Here is an 18,318-nt window from a genome sequence, read left to right on the forward strand (position 1 = left end):
CTTTCGTCCCTCTTCTTCTAAAATGCACCTCCTAAGGATCCCATCTGAGCATTTTTTGAAGAGATAAGGCTCATCCCAAATGAAATATTTAGCATCATTGATGAGTTTTCTTTTTTGATGTTTGTTGATTCCAGGAGGCAAGTCACCAGCTGCCTTAAAATTGGCAATACCACAAACCAGGGTGCCTTGTGAACCAACATTAACTGCTCATCTGGGAAGAACTCATTTACACTTGTATCATGTGTAGCTCCTTTCTCACAAGGGATTCTGGATAGATGATCTGCTACCTTGTTCTCCACACCCTTTTTGTCTCAAATCTCAATGTTGAATTCTTGCAACAATAAGATCCATATGATTAGTCTTAGTTTTGACTCCTTGATATTTGAGTGCTGTGTAATCAGTGAAAACAATAACTTTAGAGCCAATGAGGTATGATCTAAATTTGTCAAATGTAAAAATTATTGCCAGAAACTCCTTTTTGGTAGTGGTATAATTTCGTTGAGTGTCATTGAGGACCTTGCTGGCATAGTATATGACATCCACCAAGTTTTCTTTTCTCTGTCCTAACACTGCCCCAACTGCGAAATTAGATGCATCACTGATGAGCGGATAATTTGTACGCTTTTTGGCATTGTTTTTAGTATGTTTTTGGTATTATCTAGTTAGTTTTTAGTATATTTTTATTAGTTTTTAGTTAAAATTCACATTTCTAGACTTTACTATGAGTTTGTGTGTTTTTCTGTGATTTCAGGTAATTTCTGGCTGAAATTGAGGGACCTGAGCAAAAATCTGATTCAGAGACTAAAAAGGACTGCAGATGCTGTTGGATTCTGACCTCCCTGCACTCGAAGCGGATTTTCTGGAGCTACAGAAGCCCAATTGGCGCCCTCTCAACGGCGTTGGAAAGTAGACATCCTGGGCTTTCCAGCAATATATGATAGTCCATACGTTGCCCAAGATTTGATGGCCCAAATCGGCGTTCAAAGTCACCCTCAAGATTTCCAGCGTTAAACGCCGGAACTGGCACCAAAATGGGAGTTAAACGCCCAAACTGGCATAAAAGCTGGCGTTTAACTCCAAGAGAAGTCTCTGCACGAAAATTCTTCATTGCTCAGCCCAAGCACACACCAAGTGGGCCCGGAAGTGGATTTTTATGTCATTTACTCATTTCTGTAAACCCTAGGCTACTAGTTCTCTATAAGTAGGACCTTTTACTATTGTATTTTCATCTTTGGACACCTAGTTCTTAGATCATTGGGAGGCTGGCCTCACGGCCATGCCTAGACCTTGTTCTTATGTATTTTCAATGGTGGAGTTTCTACACACCATAGATTAAGGTGTGGAGCTCTGCTGTACCTCGAGTATTAATGCAATTACTATTGTTCTTCCATTCAATTCCGCTTGTTCTTGTTCTAAGATATCACTTGTTCTTCAACTTGATGAATGTGATGATCCGTGACACTCATCATCATTCTCACCTATGAACGTGTGACTGACAACCACCTCCGTTCTACCTTCGATTGGGTGAATATCTCTTGGATTCCTGATTGCACGATGCATGGTTGATCGCCTGACAACCGAGTGCTCGCCTGACAACCGAGCCAACCATTCCGTGAGATCAGAGTCTTCGTGGTATAGGCTAGAACTGATGGCGGCATTCAAGAGAATCTGGAAGGTCTAACCTTGTCTGTGGTATTCTGAGTAGGATTCAATGATTGAATGACTGTGACGTGCTTCAAACTCCTAGCAGGCGGGGCGTTAGTGACAGACGCAAAAGAATCACTGGATTCTATTCCGGCCTGACCGAGAACCGACAGATGATTAGCCATGCTGTGACAGAGCATAGGAACATTTTCACTGAGAGGATGGGAGGTAGCCACTGACAACGGTGAAACCCTTGCATAAGCTTGCCATGGAAAGGAGTAAGAAGGATTGGATGAAGATAGTAGGAAAGCAGAGAGACGGAAGGGAAGGCATCTTCATGCGCTTATCTGAAGTTCCTACCAATGATTTACATAAGTACCTCTATCTTTATCTTTGTGTTTTATGCGTCTATCACTATATCCATTTGAGTTTGCCTGACTAAGATTTACAAGATGACCATAGCTTGCTTCATACTAACAATCTTCGTGGGATCGACCCTTACTCGCGTAAGGTTTATTACTTGGACGACCCAGTGCACTTGCTGGTTAGTTGTGCGAAGTTGTGTTAATGCCATGGTATTGAACACCAAGTTTTTGGGGTTCATGACCGGGGATTATGAGAGTTGTGAAAAGTATTGTTCACAATTTTGTGCTACCAAGTTTTTGGCGCCGTTGCCGGGGATTGTTCAAGTTTTGAGCAAGCTTTTGGTCCGGTAACATCAGTGCCAAAATCCGGCAACAGCACCAAGTTTTTGGCGCCGTTGCCGGGGATTGTTCAGTTTGGACAACTGACGGTTCATCTTGTTGCTTAGATTAGGTATTTATTTTTTTTTTCTTTTCGAAATTCTTGAAGAAGAATTCTAGAGTTTCATGATGATCTGTTGAAATCTGGCTGGCTGTGAAGCCATGTCTAATTTCATTGGACCGAGGTTTCAACTTATCATCACAAGAGCTTGTTGATTTTTATCAATCTTGCTTTTGGAGCAGTGATCTGCTAAGGCTTGGCTGGCCATTGGCCATGTCTAGTGTTTTGGACCGAAGCTTTCTTTGAAAGCTTGGCTGGTTGTGAAGCCATGTCTAATTCCTGGACCGGAGTCTTAGACTAGCATTGCACTGATTCCTGGAATTCTCATTAAGAATTTTGATATCTTTTTCCACTTAATTTTCGAAAAAGCACAAAAAAAATCAAAAAATCATAAAAACCAAAAATATTTCTTGTTTGAGTCTAATGTTTCATTTTAAGTTTGGTGTCAATTATATGCATCTATTCATGTGTCTTAAGGATCTTCAAGTTGTTCTTGATGATTTTCGTGCTCTGATCTTTAAATTCAGTTGACTTGAGTGTTTTGTGTGTCTCATATGCATTCTCATTTTGTTAGTGTCAGTGGTATACAAACTGCTAAGTTTGGTGTCTTGCATGCATTGTTATTTGATTCTTGTTGCATTTTGATTTATCCTTATTATTAAAAATCCAAAAATATTTGTAATTTGTGTCTTTTCAAGTCAATAATACAGAAGAATTGAAGATTCAGAACATTCAGCAGAGGAATTGCACAGAAAAAGCTGGGCGTTCAAAACGCCCAGTGAAGAAGGACAGACTGGCGTTTAAACGCCAGCCAGGGTACCTGGTTGGGCGTTTAACGCCCAAAAGGGTATAGTTCTGGGCGTTAAATGCCAGAATGTGCACCATTCTGGGCGTTTAACGCCAGGATGGCTAAAGGGGGAAGATTTTGTTTTCAAATCAATTTTTTTTAAAAGTTTTCAAAATCTTTTTAAAATCAAATCTTTCAAATCAATTTTTCAATCAAATCTTTTTCACAATCAATTTCTTTCCATTTTCAAAGATACTTACTATCAATTAATGATTTGATTCAACATTTCAAGTATGTTGCCTTTTCTGTTGAGAAAGGTTTAATGTTTGAATCATATCTTTTCTTGTTAGTCAAGTTTTTAATTTACAAAATCAAATCTTTTTAAAATGTTTTTCAAATCATATCTTCTCAATCACATTTTTTTTTAAAACCAATCATATCTTCTTAACCACATCTTTTTCAAAATAGTTTTCAATCAAATCTTTTTGATTTCTAATTTCAAAATCTTTTTCAAAAAATCACTTGATCTCTTTCCCACTTTCATTTTCGAAAATCAAGTAGTGTTTTCAAAAATGTTTTCAAAATCTTTTACTTAATTTTCGAAAATTACTTCCCTTCTTCTCATATCCTTCTATTTATGGACTAACATTATCCCTTAATGCAAAATTCGAACTCCATCTTCTTTGATAAGTTCGAATTTTCTACTTCTGTCTTCTACTTTTCTTTTCCTCTGACACCTAAAGGAATCTCTATACTGTGACATAGAGGATTCCACATTTTCTTGTTCCCTTCTCTTTCTTATGAGCAGGAGCAAAGACAAAAACATTCTTGTTGAGGCTGATCCTGAACCTGAAAGGACCTTGAAGAGAAAGCTAAGAGAAGCCAAAGCACAACTCTCTTTAAAGGACCTGACCGAATTCTTCAAAGAAGAAGAACATATGGCAGCCGAAAACAACAATGCCAACAATGCAAGGAAGGTGCTGGGTGACTTCACTGCACCTACTCCCGATTTCTATGGGAGAAGCATCTCTATCCCTGCCATTGGAGCAAACAACTTTGAGCTTAAGCCTCAATTAGTTTCTCTAATGCAACAGAATTGCAAGTTCCATGGACTTCCATTGGAAGATCCTCATCAGTTCTTAGCTGAATTCTTGCAAATCTGTGACACTGTCAAGACTAATGGGGTTAACCCTGAGGTCTACAGACTTATGCTATTCCCTTTTGCTGTAAGAGACAGAGCTAGAACATGGTTGGACTCACAACCTAAAGAAAGCCTGGACTCTTGGGAAAAGCTAGTCAATGCCTTCTTGGCAAAGTTCTTTCCACCTCAAAAATTGAGTAAGCTTAGAGTGAAAGTCCAAACCTTCAGACAGAAGGAAGGAGAATCCCTCTATGAAGCTTGGGAAAGATACAAACAATTAATCAGAAAGTGTCCTTCTGATATGCTTTCTGAATGGAGCATCATAGGTATTTTCTATGATGGTCTCTCTGAACTATCCAAGATGTCTTTGGATAGCTCTGCTGGAGGATCTCTTCATCTGAAGAAGACGCCTACAGAAGCTCAAGAGCTGATTGAAATGGTTGCAAATAACCAATTCATGTACACTTCTGAAAGAAATCCTGTGAACAATGGGACTAGTCAGAAGAAAGGAGTTATTGAGATTGACACTCTGAATGCCATATTGGCTCAGAACAAAATATTGACTCAACAAGTCAATCTGATTTCTCAAAGTCTGTCTGGAATGCAAAATGCACCAAGCAGTACTAAAGAAGCTTCATCTGAGGAAGAAGCCTATGATCCTGAGAACCCTTCAATGGAAGAGGTGAATTACATGGGAGAACCCTATGGAAACACCTATAATCCTTCATGGAGAAATCATCCAAATTTTTCATGGAAGGATCAACAGAGACCCCAACAAAGTTTCAACAATAATAATGGTGGAAGAAACAGGTTTAGCAATAGCAAGCCTTTTCCATCATCTTCTCAGCAACAGACAGAGAGTTCTAAGCAGAATACCTCTGACTTAGCAACCATGGTCTCTGATCTGATCAAAACCACTCAAAGTTTCATGACTGAAACAAGGTCCTCCATTAGAAATTTGGAGGCACAAGTGGGTCAGCTGAGCAGGAAAATTACTGAACTCCCTCCTAGTACTCTTCCTAGCAATACTGAAGAAAATCCAAAAGGAGAGTGCAAGGTCATCAACATGGCCGAATTTGGAGAGGAGGAAGAGGCAGTGAACGCCACTGAGGAAGGCCTCACTGGGCGTCCACTGGCCTCCAATGAGTTTCCCAATGAGGAACCATGGGAATCTGAGGCTCAAACTGAGACCATAGAGATTCCATTGGACTTACTTCTGCCATTCATGGGCTCTGATGAGTATTCTTCCTCTGAAGAGGATGAGTATGTCACTGAAGAGCAAGTGGCTAAATACCTTGGAGCAATCATGAAGCTAAATGACAAGTTATTTGGAAATGAGACTTGGGAGGATGAACCCCCTTTGCTCACCAAAGAACTGGATGACTTGTCTAGGCAAAAATTACCTCAAAAGAGACAGGATCCTGGGAAGTTTTCAATACCTTGTACCATAGGCACCAGGACCTTCAAGAAGGCCTTGTGTGACTTAGGGTCAAGTGTAAACCTCATGCCTCTCTCTGTAATGGAGAAGTTAGGGATCTCTGAGGTACAAGCTGCAAAAATCTCATTAGAGATGGCAGACAACTCAAGAAAACAAGCCCATGGACTTGTAGAGGACGTTCTGGTTAAAGTTGAAGACCATTACATCCCTACTGATTTCATAGTCCTAGAGACTGGGAAGTGCATGGATGAATCCATCATCCTTGGCAGACCCTTCCTAGCCACAGCAAAGGCTGTGATTGATGTTGATAGAGGAGAGTTGATCATTCAAGTGAATGAAGAATCCTTGGTGTTTAAGGCCCAAGGATATCCCTCTGTCATCATGGAGAGAAAGCATGAAGAGCTTCTCTCAAAAACAGAGCCCCCACAGTCAAACTCTAAGTTTGGTATTGGGAGGCCACAACCAAACTCTAAGTTTGGTGTTGAACCCCCACATTCAAACTCTAAGTTTGGTGTTGGGAGGTTCCAACATAGCTCTGAGCATTTCTGAGGCTCCATGAGAGTCCTCTGTCAAGATAATGACATTAAAGAAGCGCTTGTTGGGAGGCAACCCAATGTTTTATAATTAACTATTTTCCTTTGTTATTTTATATTTTTTTTAGGTTGATGATCATGAGAAGTCACAAAATCAATGAAAAAAGCAAAAACAGAATGAAAAACAGGAAGAAAAATAGCAGACCCTGGAGGACGCACCTACTGGCGTTTAAACGCCAGTGAGGTTAGCAGATGGGCGTTTAACGCCCAGTCTGGCACCATTCTGGGCGTTTAACGCCAGAAAGGGGCACCAGACTGGCGTTAAACGCCAGAAAAGGGCAAGAAGCTGGCGTTAAACGCCAGAAATGGGCACCAGCCCGGCGTTTAACGCCAGAATTGGCACAAAACGAGATTTTGCTTGCCATTTGGTGCAGGGATGACTTTTCCTTGACACCTCAGGATCTGTGGACCCCACAGGATCCCCACCTACCCTACCACTCTCTCTCTTCTTCACCCATTCACCAATCACCTCAACACCTCTTCCCTAAAAACCCTTCACCTATCAAATCCCATCTTTCTCTTCACCACTCACATCCATCCTTCATAAAACCCCACCTACCCCACCATTCAAATTCAAACCACTTTCCCACCCAAACCCACCCATCCATGACCGAACCTTACCCTTCCCCCTCTCCTATATAAACCCTCCTTCATTCCTTCATTTTCACACAATATACACACCACTTCTCCCCTTCTTGGCCGAAAACAAAAGCCATTCCCTTTCCCCTCATTTCTTCTTCTTCTGCTCTCTTCTTTCTTCTTTTGCTCGAGGACGAGCAAACCTTTTAAGTTTGGTGTGGTAAAAGCACTGCTTTTTGTTTTTCCATAACCATTTATGGCATCCAAGGCCGGAGAAACCTCTAGAAAGAGGAAAGGGAAGGCAAAAGCTTCCACCTCCGAGTCATGGGAGATGGAGAGATTCATCTCAAGGGTGCATCAAGACCACTTCTCTGAAGTTGTGGCCTTGAAGAAGGCGATCCCCGAGGTCCCTTTTTCACTCAAAAAGAGTGAATATCCGGAGATCCGACATGAGATCCGAAGAAGAGGTTGGGAAGTTCTTACCAACCCCATTCAACAAGTCGGAATCTTGATGGTTCAAGAGTTCTATGCCAATGCATGGATCACCAAGAACCATGATCAAAGTGTGAACCCGGATCCAAAGAATTATCTTACTATGGTTCGGGGGAAATACTTGGATTTCAGTCCGAAAAGTGTAAGGTTGGCATTCAACTTGCCCATGATGCAAGGAGATGAACATCCTTACACTAGAAGGGTCAACTTTGATAAAAGGTTGGACCAAGTCCTCACAATCATATGTGAAGAGGGCGCCCAATGGAAGAGAGATTCAAGAGGGAAGCCGGTTCAATTGAGAAGGCATGACCTCAAACCCGTGGCTAGAGGATGGTTGGAGTTTATCCAACGCTCAATCATTCCCACTAGCAACCGGTCCGAAGTTACCATAAACCGGGCTATCATGATTCATAGCATCATGATTGGAGAAGAAATAGAAGTTCATGAGGTTATAGCTCAAGAACTTTATAAGGTGGCGGACAAGTCCTCTACCTTGGCAAGGTTAGCCTTCCCTCATCTCATTTGTCACCTCTGTTATTCAGTTGGAGTTGACATAGAGGGAGACATCCCTATTGATGAGGACAAGCCCATCACTAAGAAGAGGATGGAGCACACAAGAGACCCCACTCATCATGAGATCCCTGAGATACCTCAAGGGATGCACTTTCCTCCACAAAACTATTGGGAGCAACTAAATACCTCCCTAGGAGAATTGAGTTCCAACATGGGACAACTAAGGGTGGAGCATCAAGAACACTCCATCATCCTCCATGAAATTAGAGAAGATCAAAGAATCATGAGAGAGGAGCAACAAAGACAATGAAGAGACATTGAGGAGCTCAAGCACTCCATAGGATCTTCAAGAGGAAGAAAGAGCCGTCATCACTAAGGTGGACCCGTTCTTTGATTTCCTTGTTCTTTATTCTTCTGTTTTTCGAATTTTATGCTTATGTTTATCTATGTTTGTGTCTTGTGATCATTAGTGTCTATGCCTTAAAGTTATGAATGTCCTATGAATCCATCACCTCTCTTAAATAAAATATGTTCTTAATTGAAAAAGAAAAGAATTGCATGAATTTTGAATTTTGTAACAGTTTAATTATTTTGATGTGGTGGCAATACTTCTGTTCTCTGAATGTATGCTTAAACAGTGCATATGTCTTTTGAATTTGTGGTTCATGAATGTTGGCTCTTGAAAGAATGATGAAAAAGGAGACATGTTACTGAGGATCTGAAAAATCATAAAAATGATTCTTGAAGCAATGAAAAAAAAATCGAAAAATAAACATAAAAACCAAAAAAAAAGAGAAGAAAAAGAAAGAAAAAAAATAAAGTTGTGATCCAAGGCAGAAAGAGTGTGCTTAAGAACCCTGGACACCTCTAATTGGGGACTCTAGCAAAGCTGAGTCACAATCTGAAAAAGTTCACCCAATTATGTGTCTGTGGCATGTATGTATCCGGTAGTAATACTGGAAGACATAGTGCTTTGGGCCACGGCCAAGACTCAATAAATAGCTATGTTCAAGAATCATCATACTCTACTAGGAGAATCAATAACACTATTTGGATTCTAAGTTCCTAAAGAAGCCAACCATTCTGAATTTCAAAGGATAGAGTGAGATGCCAAAACTGTTCAGAGGCAAAAAGCTAAAAGCCCCGCTCATCTAATTGATACTGATCTTCATAGATGTTTTTGGAATTCATTGCATATTCTCTTCTTTTTATCTTGTTTGATTTCCAGTTGCTTGAGGACAAGCAACAATTTAAGTTTGGTGTTGTGATGAGCAGATAATTTGTACGCTTTTTGGCATTGTTTTTAGTATGTTTTTGGTATTATCTAGTTAGGTTTTAGTATATTTTTATTAGTTTTTAGTTAAAATTCACATTTCTGGACTTTACTATGAGTTTGTGTGTTTTTTTGTGATTTCAGGTAATTTCTGGCTGAAATTGAGGGACCTGAGCAAAAATCTGATTCAGAGACTAAAAAGGACTGCAGATGCTGTTGGATTCTGACCTCCCTGCACTCGAAGCGGATTTTCTGGAGCTACAGAAGCCCAATTGGCGCATTCTCAACGGCGTTGGAAAGTAGACATCCTGGGATTTTCAGCAATATAAGATAGTCCATACTTTGCCCAAGATTTGATGGCCCAAACCGGCGTTCAAAGTCACCCTCAAGATTTCCAGCGTTAAACGCCGGAACTGGCACCAAAATGGGAGTTAAACGCCCAAACTGGCATAAAAGCTGGCGTTTAACTCCAAGAGAAGTCTCTGCACGAAAATGCTTCATTGCTCAGCCCAAGCACACACCAAGTGGGCCCAGAAGTGGATTTTTATGTCATTTACTCATTTCTGTAAACCCTAGGCTACTAGTTCTCTATAAGTAGGACCTTTTACTATTGTATTTTCATCTTTGGACACCTAGTTCTTAGATCATTGGGAGGCTAGCCTCACGGCCATGCCTAGACCTTGTTCTTATGTATTTTCAACGGTGGAGTTTCTACACACCATAGATTAAGGTGTGGAGCTCTGCTGTACCTCGAGTATTAATGCAATTACTATTGTTCTTCCATTCAATTCCGCTTGTTCTTGTTCTAAGATATCACTTGTTCTTCAACTTGATGAATGTGATGATCCGTGACACTCATCATCATTCTCACCTATGAACGTGTGACTGACAACCACCTCCGTTCTACCTTCGATTGGGTGAATATCTCTTGGATTCCTGATTGCACGATGCATGGTTGATCGCCTGACAACCGAGTGCTCGCCTGACAACCGAGCCAACCATTCCGTGAGATCAGAGTCTTCGTGGTATAGGCTAGAACTGATGGCGGCATTCAAGAGAATCCGGAAGGTCTAACCTTGTCTGTGGTATTCTGAGTAGGATTCAATGATTGAATGACTGTGACGTGCTTCAAACTCCTAGCAGGCGGGGCGTTAGTGACAGACGCAAAAGAATCACTGGATTCTATTCCGGCCTGACCGAGAACCGACAGATGATTAGCCATGCTGTGACAGAGCATAGGAACATTTTCATTGAGAGGATGGGAGGTAGCCACTGACAACGGTGAAACCCTTGCATAAGCTTGCCATGGAAAGGAGTAAGAAGGATTGGATGAAGACAGTAGGAAAGCAGAGAGACGGAAGGGAAGGCATCTTCATGCGCTTATCTGAAGTTCCTACCAATGATTTACATAAGTACCTCTATCTTTATCTTTGTGTTTTATGCGTCTATCACTATATCCATTTGAGTTTGCCTGACTAAGATTTACAAGATGACCATAGCTTGCTTCATACTAACAATCTCCGTGGGATCGACCCTTACTCGCGTAAGGTTTATTACTTGGACGACCCAGTGCACTTGCTGGTTAGTTGTGCGAAGTTGTGTTAATGCCATGGTATTGAACACCAAGTTTTTGGGGTTCATGACCGGGGATTATGAGAGTTGTGAAAAGTATTGTTCACAATTTCGCGCTACCAATCACACATCAGTTCAAATGGCAAATTCCAATCAGGTGTGGTGATGATAGGAGTTGACGATAACTTCTTTTTCAAGTTTTCAAATGCAAGCATGCACTTCTCATCAAAGATAAATGTTGTATCAGACATAAGGAGATTGCTTAAGGGCTTGACATCACTTGGTGGGGGTAATTTTTCAATTAGCTCCACCTTAGCTTTGTCCACCTCAATACCTTGGTTAGAAACTTTATGGCCAAGGACTATTCCATCTGTCACCATAAAGTGGCATTTTTCCCAATTCAAGACCAAATTGGTCTCTTGACATCTTTTTAACACCAAGGCAAGATGATTTAGGCAATTAGGGAAGGACTCTCTGAATACTGAGAAGTCATCCATGAAAACTTCAATGAACTTCACTATCATATCCGAGAAGATGGAAAGCATGCAGCGTTGAAAAGTTGTTGGCGCATTACATAGCCCAAATGGCATGCGCCTATAGGCAAACACTCCATAAAGGCAAGTAATTGATGTTTTCTCCTGGTCTCTTGGATCAACCACTATTTGGTTATATCATGAATAACCATCTAGAAAGAAATAGTATGCGTGTCCTGCAAGTCTTTCCAGCATCTGGTCCATGAAGGGAAGTGGGAAATGATCCTTTCTTGTGGCTTCATTGAGTTTTCTGTAATCAATACACATTCTCCATCCTGTGACAATTCTTGTAGGGATTAGCTCATTCCTTTCATTGGGTACCACAGTGATTCATCCTTTCTTGGGGACTACTTGGATGGGGCTTACCCATGGGCTATCCGAAATTGGGTAGATCACTCCTCCCTGCCACAGCTTCATGACTTTCTTTTGTACCACTTCCTTCATAACTGGATTCAGCCTCCTTTGGGACTGAATGGAAGGTTTGGCATTCTCTTCCAATAGTATCTTATGCATGCATATGGCCGAACTGATTCCCTTCAAGTCAGTAAGTGTCCATCCAATAGCATCCTTATACTTTTATAAGACTTCAAGTAATGCTTCCTCTTATTCTTGGCTGAGGGCTGAATTTATGATTACTAGATAGCTTTCATTATTTCCTAAGTATGCATATTTGAGGGTGGGTGGTAGTGCCTTTAGTTCAAGTTTGGGCGCTTCTTTCCTTTCATCCTTCCCCTCTAGTGTGCCTTGAACATGAACTTCAGCTGTTGCAGCCTCTTCGCGTGATGCTGATTCCTCTTCTTCCGTTAACTCCTCAAGTTCTTCTTCTTCAAGAGTTTCTTGCACCACAGCATCCATCGAGTCCAACCTCATACATTCTCCCAATGAGTCTTGTAGGTAACTCATGGCCTTGAACACATTGAATATTATTTTCTCCTCATGTAGTCTAAGGACAAGTTTACCCTTTTGGACATCAATGATGGCTCCGACAGTGGCTAAGAATGGTCTTCCCAAGATGATAGAGGTCTTGGCTCCTTCCTCCATGTCCAATAATACGAAGTCTGCTGGAAAGATAAAGTCTCCCACCTTCACCAACAAGTCTTCTACTATTCTGTGAGGAAACTTGAATTATCGGTTTGCTAGTTGCAGGGCCATTCTTGTTGGTTTGGCCTCCTCAATCCTTATTTTCTGCATCATTGCTAAGGACATCAGATTTATGCTAGCTCCTAGGTCACATAAGGCCTTCTCCACTGTGATTTCCCATATGATACAAGGGATTTGGAAACTCCTAGGATCCTTCAATTTTTGGGGCAATTTGTGCTGGATGATGGCACTGCATTCTTCGGTGAGTACCACGGTTTCGTTGTTCTTCCAGCTTCTCTTCTTGGTTATCAACTCCTTCAAGAACTTGGCATAGAGTGGCATTTGCTCTATTGCTTCAGCAAAAGGTATATTGATCTGTAGTTTCTTGAAGATTTCCAAAAATCTTAAGAATTGGTTGTCCTCTCCCTTTTTCTTTAATTGCTGGGGATATGGGGCTTTTGGGAAGCATGGTTTCAGTACTTTTCCCTCTTGATGTGACTTAGGGGTGGAGACTTGCATTTTCTCTTGTCCTTTTTCTTTTTCATCCGAGTTCTTCTGTTGTGGTTTCTTGTAGGTCTCCCTCAATTCCTTCCCATTTCTGAGGGTGATATCCTGACACTCCTCCCTTGGAGTTGAATTAATGTTGCTATGAATGTTGTGGCTAGGGGCTTGCTTGAATAAGTAGCTGATGAGCGGATAATTTATACGCTTTTTGGCATTGTTTTTAGTATGTTTTTAGTATGTTTTAGTTAGTTTTTATTATATTTTTATTAGTTTTTATTTTAAATTCACTTTTCTGGACTTTACTATGAGTTTGTGTGTTTTTCTGTGATTTCAAGTATTTTCTGGCTGAAATTGAGGGACCTGAGCAAAAATCTGATCCAGAGGCTGAAAAAGGACTGCAGATGTTGTTGGATTCTGACCTCCCTGCACTCGAAGTAGATTTTCTGGAGCTACAGAAGCCCAATTGGCGCGTTCTCAATGGCGCTGGAAAGTAGACATCCTGGGCTTTCCAGCAATATATAATAGTCCATACTTTGCCTGAGATTTGATGGCCCAAATAGGCGTTCCAAGTCAGCTCAAGAATTCTGGCGTTTAACGCCGAAACTGGCACAAAAGTGGGAGTTAAACGCCCAAACTGGCACAAAAGCTGGCGTTTAACTCCAAGAAGAGTCTCTACACATGAAAGCTTCAATGCTCAGCCCAAGCACACACCAAGTGGGCTCGGAAGTGGATTTTTACGTCATTTACTCATTTTTGTAAACCCTAAGCTACTAGTTCTCTATAAATAGGACCTTTTGCTATTGTATTTTCATCTTTGGACGTCTAGTTCTTAGATCATGGGGGCTGGCCTCTTGGCCATGCCTAGTTCCCTCTCTGGGGCTGAAGCCAATGATCACCATTATCACTTATGTATTTTCAACGGTGGAGTTTCTACACACCATAGATTAAGGTGTGGAGCTCTGCTGTACCTCGAGTATTAATGCAATTACTATTGTTTTTCTATTCAATTCAGCTTATTCTTGTTCCAAGATATTCATTCGCACTCAAGAACTTGATGAATGTGATGATCCGTGACACTGATCATCATTCTCACCTATGAACATGTGCCTGACAACCACCTCCGTTCTACCTTAGATTGAGTGGGTATCTCTTGGATTCCTTAATCAGAATCTTCGTGATATAAGCTAGAATTGATGGCGGCATTCTTGAGAATCTGGAAGGTCTAAACCTTGTCTGTGGTATTCTGAGTAGGATTCAAGGATTGAATGACTGTGACGAGCTTCAAACTCGCGATTGTGGGGCGTTAGTCACAGACACAAAAGAATCACTGGATTCTATTCTGACATGATCGAGAACCGACAAATGAATAGTCGTGCTGTGACAGAGCGCGTTGAACATTTTCACTGAGAGGACGGGACTGTAGCCATTGACAACGGTGATGCCCAACATACAGCTTGCCATGGAAAGGAGTAAGAAGGATTGGATGAAGACAGTAGGAAAGCAGAGAGACGGAAGGGACAAAGCATCTCCATATGCTTATCTGAAATTCTCACCAATGAATTACATAAGTATCTCTATCTTTAGTTTATGTTTTATTCATCTTTTAACTATCAATCCTCCACAACCATTTGAATCCGCCTGACTAAGATTTACAAGATGACCATAGCTTGCTTCATACCGACAATCTCTGTGGGATCGACCCTTACTCGTGTAAGGTTTATTACTTGGATGACTCAGTGCACTTGCTGGTTAGTTGTGCGAAGTTGTGATAAAGAGTTGAGATTGCAATTGAGCGTACCATGTTGATGGCGCCATTGATGATCACAATTTTGTGCACTAAGTTTTTGGCGCCGTTGCTGGGAATTGTTCGAGTTTGGACAACTGACGGTTCATCTTGTTGCTTAGATTAGGTATTTTTCTTCAGAATTTTTAAGAATGAATTCTAGAGTTTTAAGGTGATGTTCTTATCATCACAAAAGCTGATTGATTCTCATCAATTTAGCTGTTGAATGTAATGTCCTGCTGAAGCTTAGCTAGCCATGTCTAATTTCTTTAGACTAAAGCTTTAGACTAACATTGCATGATTCCTGGAATTCTTATTAAAAATTTTGAATCTCTTTATTTTCTTTTCCACTCAATTTTCGAAAAATCCAAGAAAATTATAAAATCTTAAAACCAAAAATAATTTTATGTTTCTTGTTTGAATCTAGTGTCTAATTTTAAGTTTGGTGTCCATTGCATGTTTTTAGTCTTCTAATTTTCGAAAATTACATGCATTATGTTCTTCATTGATCTTCAAGTTGTTCTTGATGATTTTCTTGCTTTAATCTTTAAATTCTCTTATCTTGAGTGGTTTGTTGTTTCTGATATGCATTCTCAATTTGTTAGTGTCAATAGTATACAAACTTCTAAGTTTGGTGTCTTGCATGCATTGTTTATTTGATTGTAGTTGCATTTTGATTATTCCTCATCATTAAAAATTCAAAAAAAAATTTTAATTTGTTTCTTTTCAAGTCAATAATACAGAGAATTGAAGATTCAGAACATATAGCAGAGGAATTACATAGAAAAAGCTGGGCGTTCAAAACGCCCAGTGAAGAAGGAAAACTGGCGTTTAAATGCCAGCCAGGGTACCTGGCTGGGCGTTTAATGCCCAAAAAGGTAGAGTTTTGGGCGTTAAACGCCAGAATGGATACCATTCTGGGCGTTTAATGCCAGGATGGCACAAGAGGGAAGATTTTGTTTTTAATTCAGATTTTTTTTCAAGTTTCCATAATTTTTCAAAATCAAATCTTTTTCAAATCATATCTTTTCAATCATATATTTTCAAAATCAATTTCTTTCCATTTTTCAAAAATAGTTGCTAACAATTAATGATTTGATTCAACATTTCAAGTTTGTTGCCTTTTCTGTTGAGAAAGGTTTAATGTCTGAATCATATCTTTTAAATTTCTTGTTAGCCAAGTCATTAATTTTAAAAAATCAAATCTTTTTAAATTGTTTTTCAATCATATCTTTTTAAAACTATATCTTTTCAATCATATCTTTTTAATCACATCTTTTTTTTTCAAAATTAATTTTTCAATCATATCTTTTTGATTTCTAATTTCAAAATCTTTTTCAAAAATGACTTTATTTCTTTCTCAATCTTAGTTTTCAAAAATCATCAATCAAATTTTCAAAATTTCTTTTAATTGTTTCAAAATCTTTTACTTTATTTTCGAAAATTCTTCCCCTCTTCTCACATCCTTCTATTTAAGGACTAACACTCCTCCACTATCAACAATTCGAACTCAATCTCTCTTGGTAAGTTTGAATTCTTCTTCTTCTACCTCCTCCTTCTATTCTTCTTTTCCTCTGACATCTCAAGGAATCTCTATACTGTGACATAGAGGATTCCATATTTTCTTGTTCTCGTCTCTTTCATATGAGCAGGAGCAAAGACAAAAGCATTCTTGTTGAGGCTGACCCTGAACCTGAAAGGACCTTGAAGCGAAAGCTAAGAGAAGCTAAAGCACTACTCTCTGTAGAGGACCTAACAGAAATCTTCAAACAAGAAGAAGACATGGCAGCCGAAAACAACAACAATGCCAACAATGCAAGGAAGGTGTTGGGTGACTTTACTGCACCTACTCCGACTTCTATGGGAGAAGCATCTCTATCCCTGCCATTGGAGAAAACAACTTTGAGCTTAAGCCTCAATTAGTTTCTCTAATGCAACAGAATTGCAAGTTCCATGGACTTCCATTGGAAGATCCTCATCAGTTTTTAGCTGAATTCTTGCAAATCTGTGACACTGTCAAGACCAATGGGGTTGACCTTGAGGTCTACAGACTTATGCTATTCCCTTTTGCTGTAAGAGACAGAGCTAGGATATCGTTGGACTCACAACCTAAAGAAAGCCTGAACTCTTGGGAAAAGCTAGTCAATGCCTTCTTGGCAAAATTTTTTCCACCTCAAAAATTGAGTAAGCTTAGAGTGGAAGTCCAAACCTTCAGACAGAAGGAAGGTGAATCCCTCTATGAAGCTTGGGAAAGATACAAACAATTGATCAGAAAGTGTCCTTCTGGCATGCTTTCTGAATGGAGCATCATAGGTATCTTCTATGATGGTCTGTCTGAACTGTCCAAGATGTCATTGGATAGCTCTGCTGGAGGATCTCTTCATCTGAAGAAAATGCCTGCAGAAGCTCAAGAACTCATTGAAATGGTTGTAAATAACCAATTCATGTACACTTCTGAAAGGAATCCTATGAACAATGGGACGAATCAGAAGAAAGGAGTTCTTGAGATTGATACTCTGAATGCCATATTGGCTCAGAACAAAATATTGACTCAGTAAGTCAATATGATTTCTCAAAGTCTGTCTGGAATGGAAGCTGCACTAGGCAGTACTAAGGACGCTTCATCTGAAGAAGAAGCTTATGATCTTGAGAACCCATCAATGGAAGAGGTGAATTATATGGGAGAACCCTATGGAAACACCTATAATCCTTCATGGAGAAATCATCCAAATCTCTCATGGAAGGATCAACAGAGACCTCAACAAGGTTTCAACAACAATAATGGTAGAAGAAACAGGTTTAGCAATGGCAAGCCTTTTCCATCATCTTCTCAGCAACAGACAGAGAATTCTAAGCAGAGCCACTCTGACTTAGCAACCATGGTCTCTGATCTAATCAAAACCACTCAAAGTTTCATGACTGAAACAAGGTCCTCTATTAGAAACTTGGAGGCACAAGTGGGTCAACTGAGTAAGAAAGTTACTGAACTCCCTCCTAGTACTCTTCCAAGCAATATAGAAGAGAATCCAAAAGGAGAGTGTAAGGCCATCAACATGGCCGAACTTAGAGAGGAGGAAGAGGCAGTGATCGCCACTGAGGAAGACCTCAATGGACGTCCACTGGCCTCCAATGAGTTCCCTAATGAGGAACCATGGGAATCTGAGGCTCACACTGAGACCATAGAGATTCCATTGGATTTACTTCTACTATTCATGAGCTCTGATGAGTATTGTTCCTCTGAAGAGGATGAAGATGTCACTGAAGAGCAAGTTGCTAAGTACCTTGGAGCAATCATGAAGCTAAATGACAAGTTATTTGGTGATGAGACTTAGGAGGACGAACCCCTTTTGCTAACCAAAGAACTGGATGACTTGACTAGGCAGAGATTACCTCAAAAGAGACAGGACCCTGGAAAGTTCTCAATACCTTGTACATTAGGCACCATGACCTTCGAGAAGGCTCTGTGTGACATAGGGTCAAGCATAAACCTCATGCCTCTCTCTGTAATGGAAAAGCTAGGGATCTTTGAGGTACAGGCTGCAAGAATCTCACTAGAGATGGCAGACAATTCAAGAAAACAAG

General features: G+C 40.2%; 2 non-coding genes across 2 annotated transcripts; both read right to left on the reverse strand.

Moving 5' to 3' along the window:
- Window positions 1–4,575: 4,575 nt before the first annotated feature.
- Window positions 4,576–4,683, reverse strand: LOC112767362 (small nucleolar RNA R71). Its single transcript, XR_003184882.1, has one exon. It is a non-coding gene; the product is annotated as a small nucleolar RNA R71 (small nucleolar RNA).
- Window positions 4,684–16,922: 12,239 nt separating this feature from the next.
- On the reverse strand, window positions 16,923–17,026 carry LOC112766304 (small nucleolar RNA R71). Its single transcript, XR_003184253.1, has one exon. It is a non-coding gene; the product is annotated as a small nucleolar RNA R71 (small nucleolar RNA).
- Window positions 17,027–18,318: the final 1,292 nt, after the last annotated feature.

This window comes from Arachis hypogaea, chromosome 2 (genome assembly GCF_003086295.3).
Source record: "Arachis hypogaea cultivar Tifrunner chromosome 2, arahy.Tifrunner.gnm2.J5K5, whole genome shotgun sequence".
NCBI lineage: Eukaryota > Viridiplantae > Streptophyta > Magnoliopsida > Fabales > Fabaceae > Arachis > Arachis hypogaea.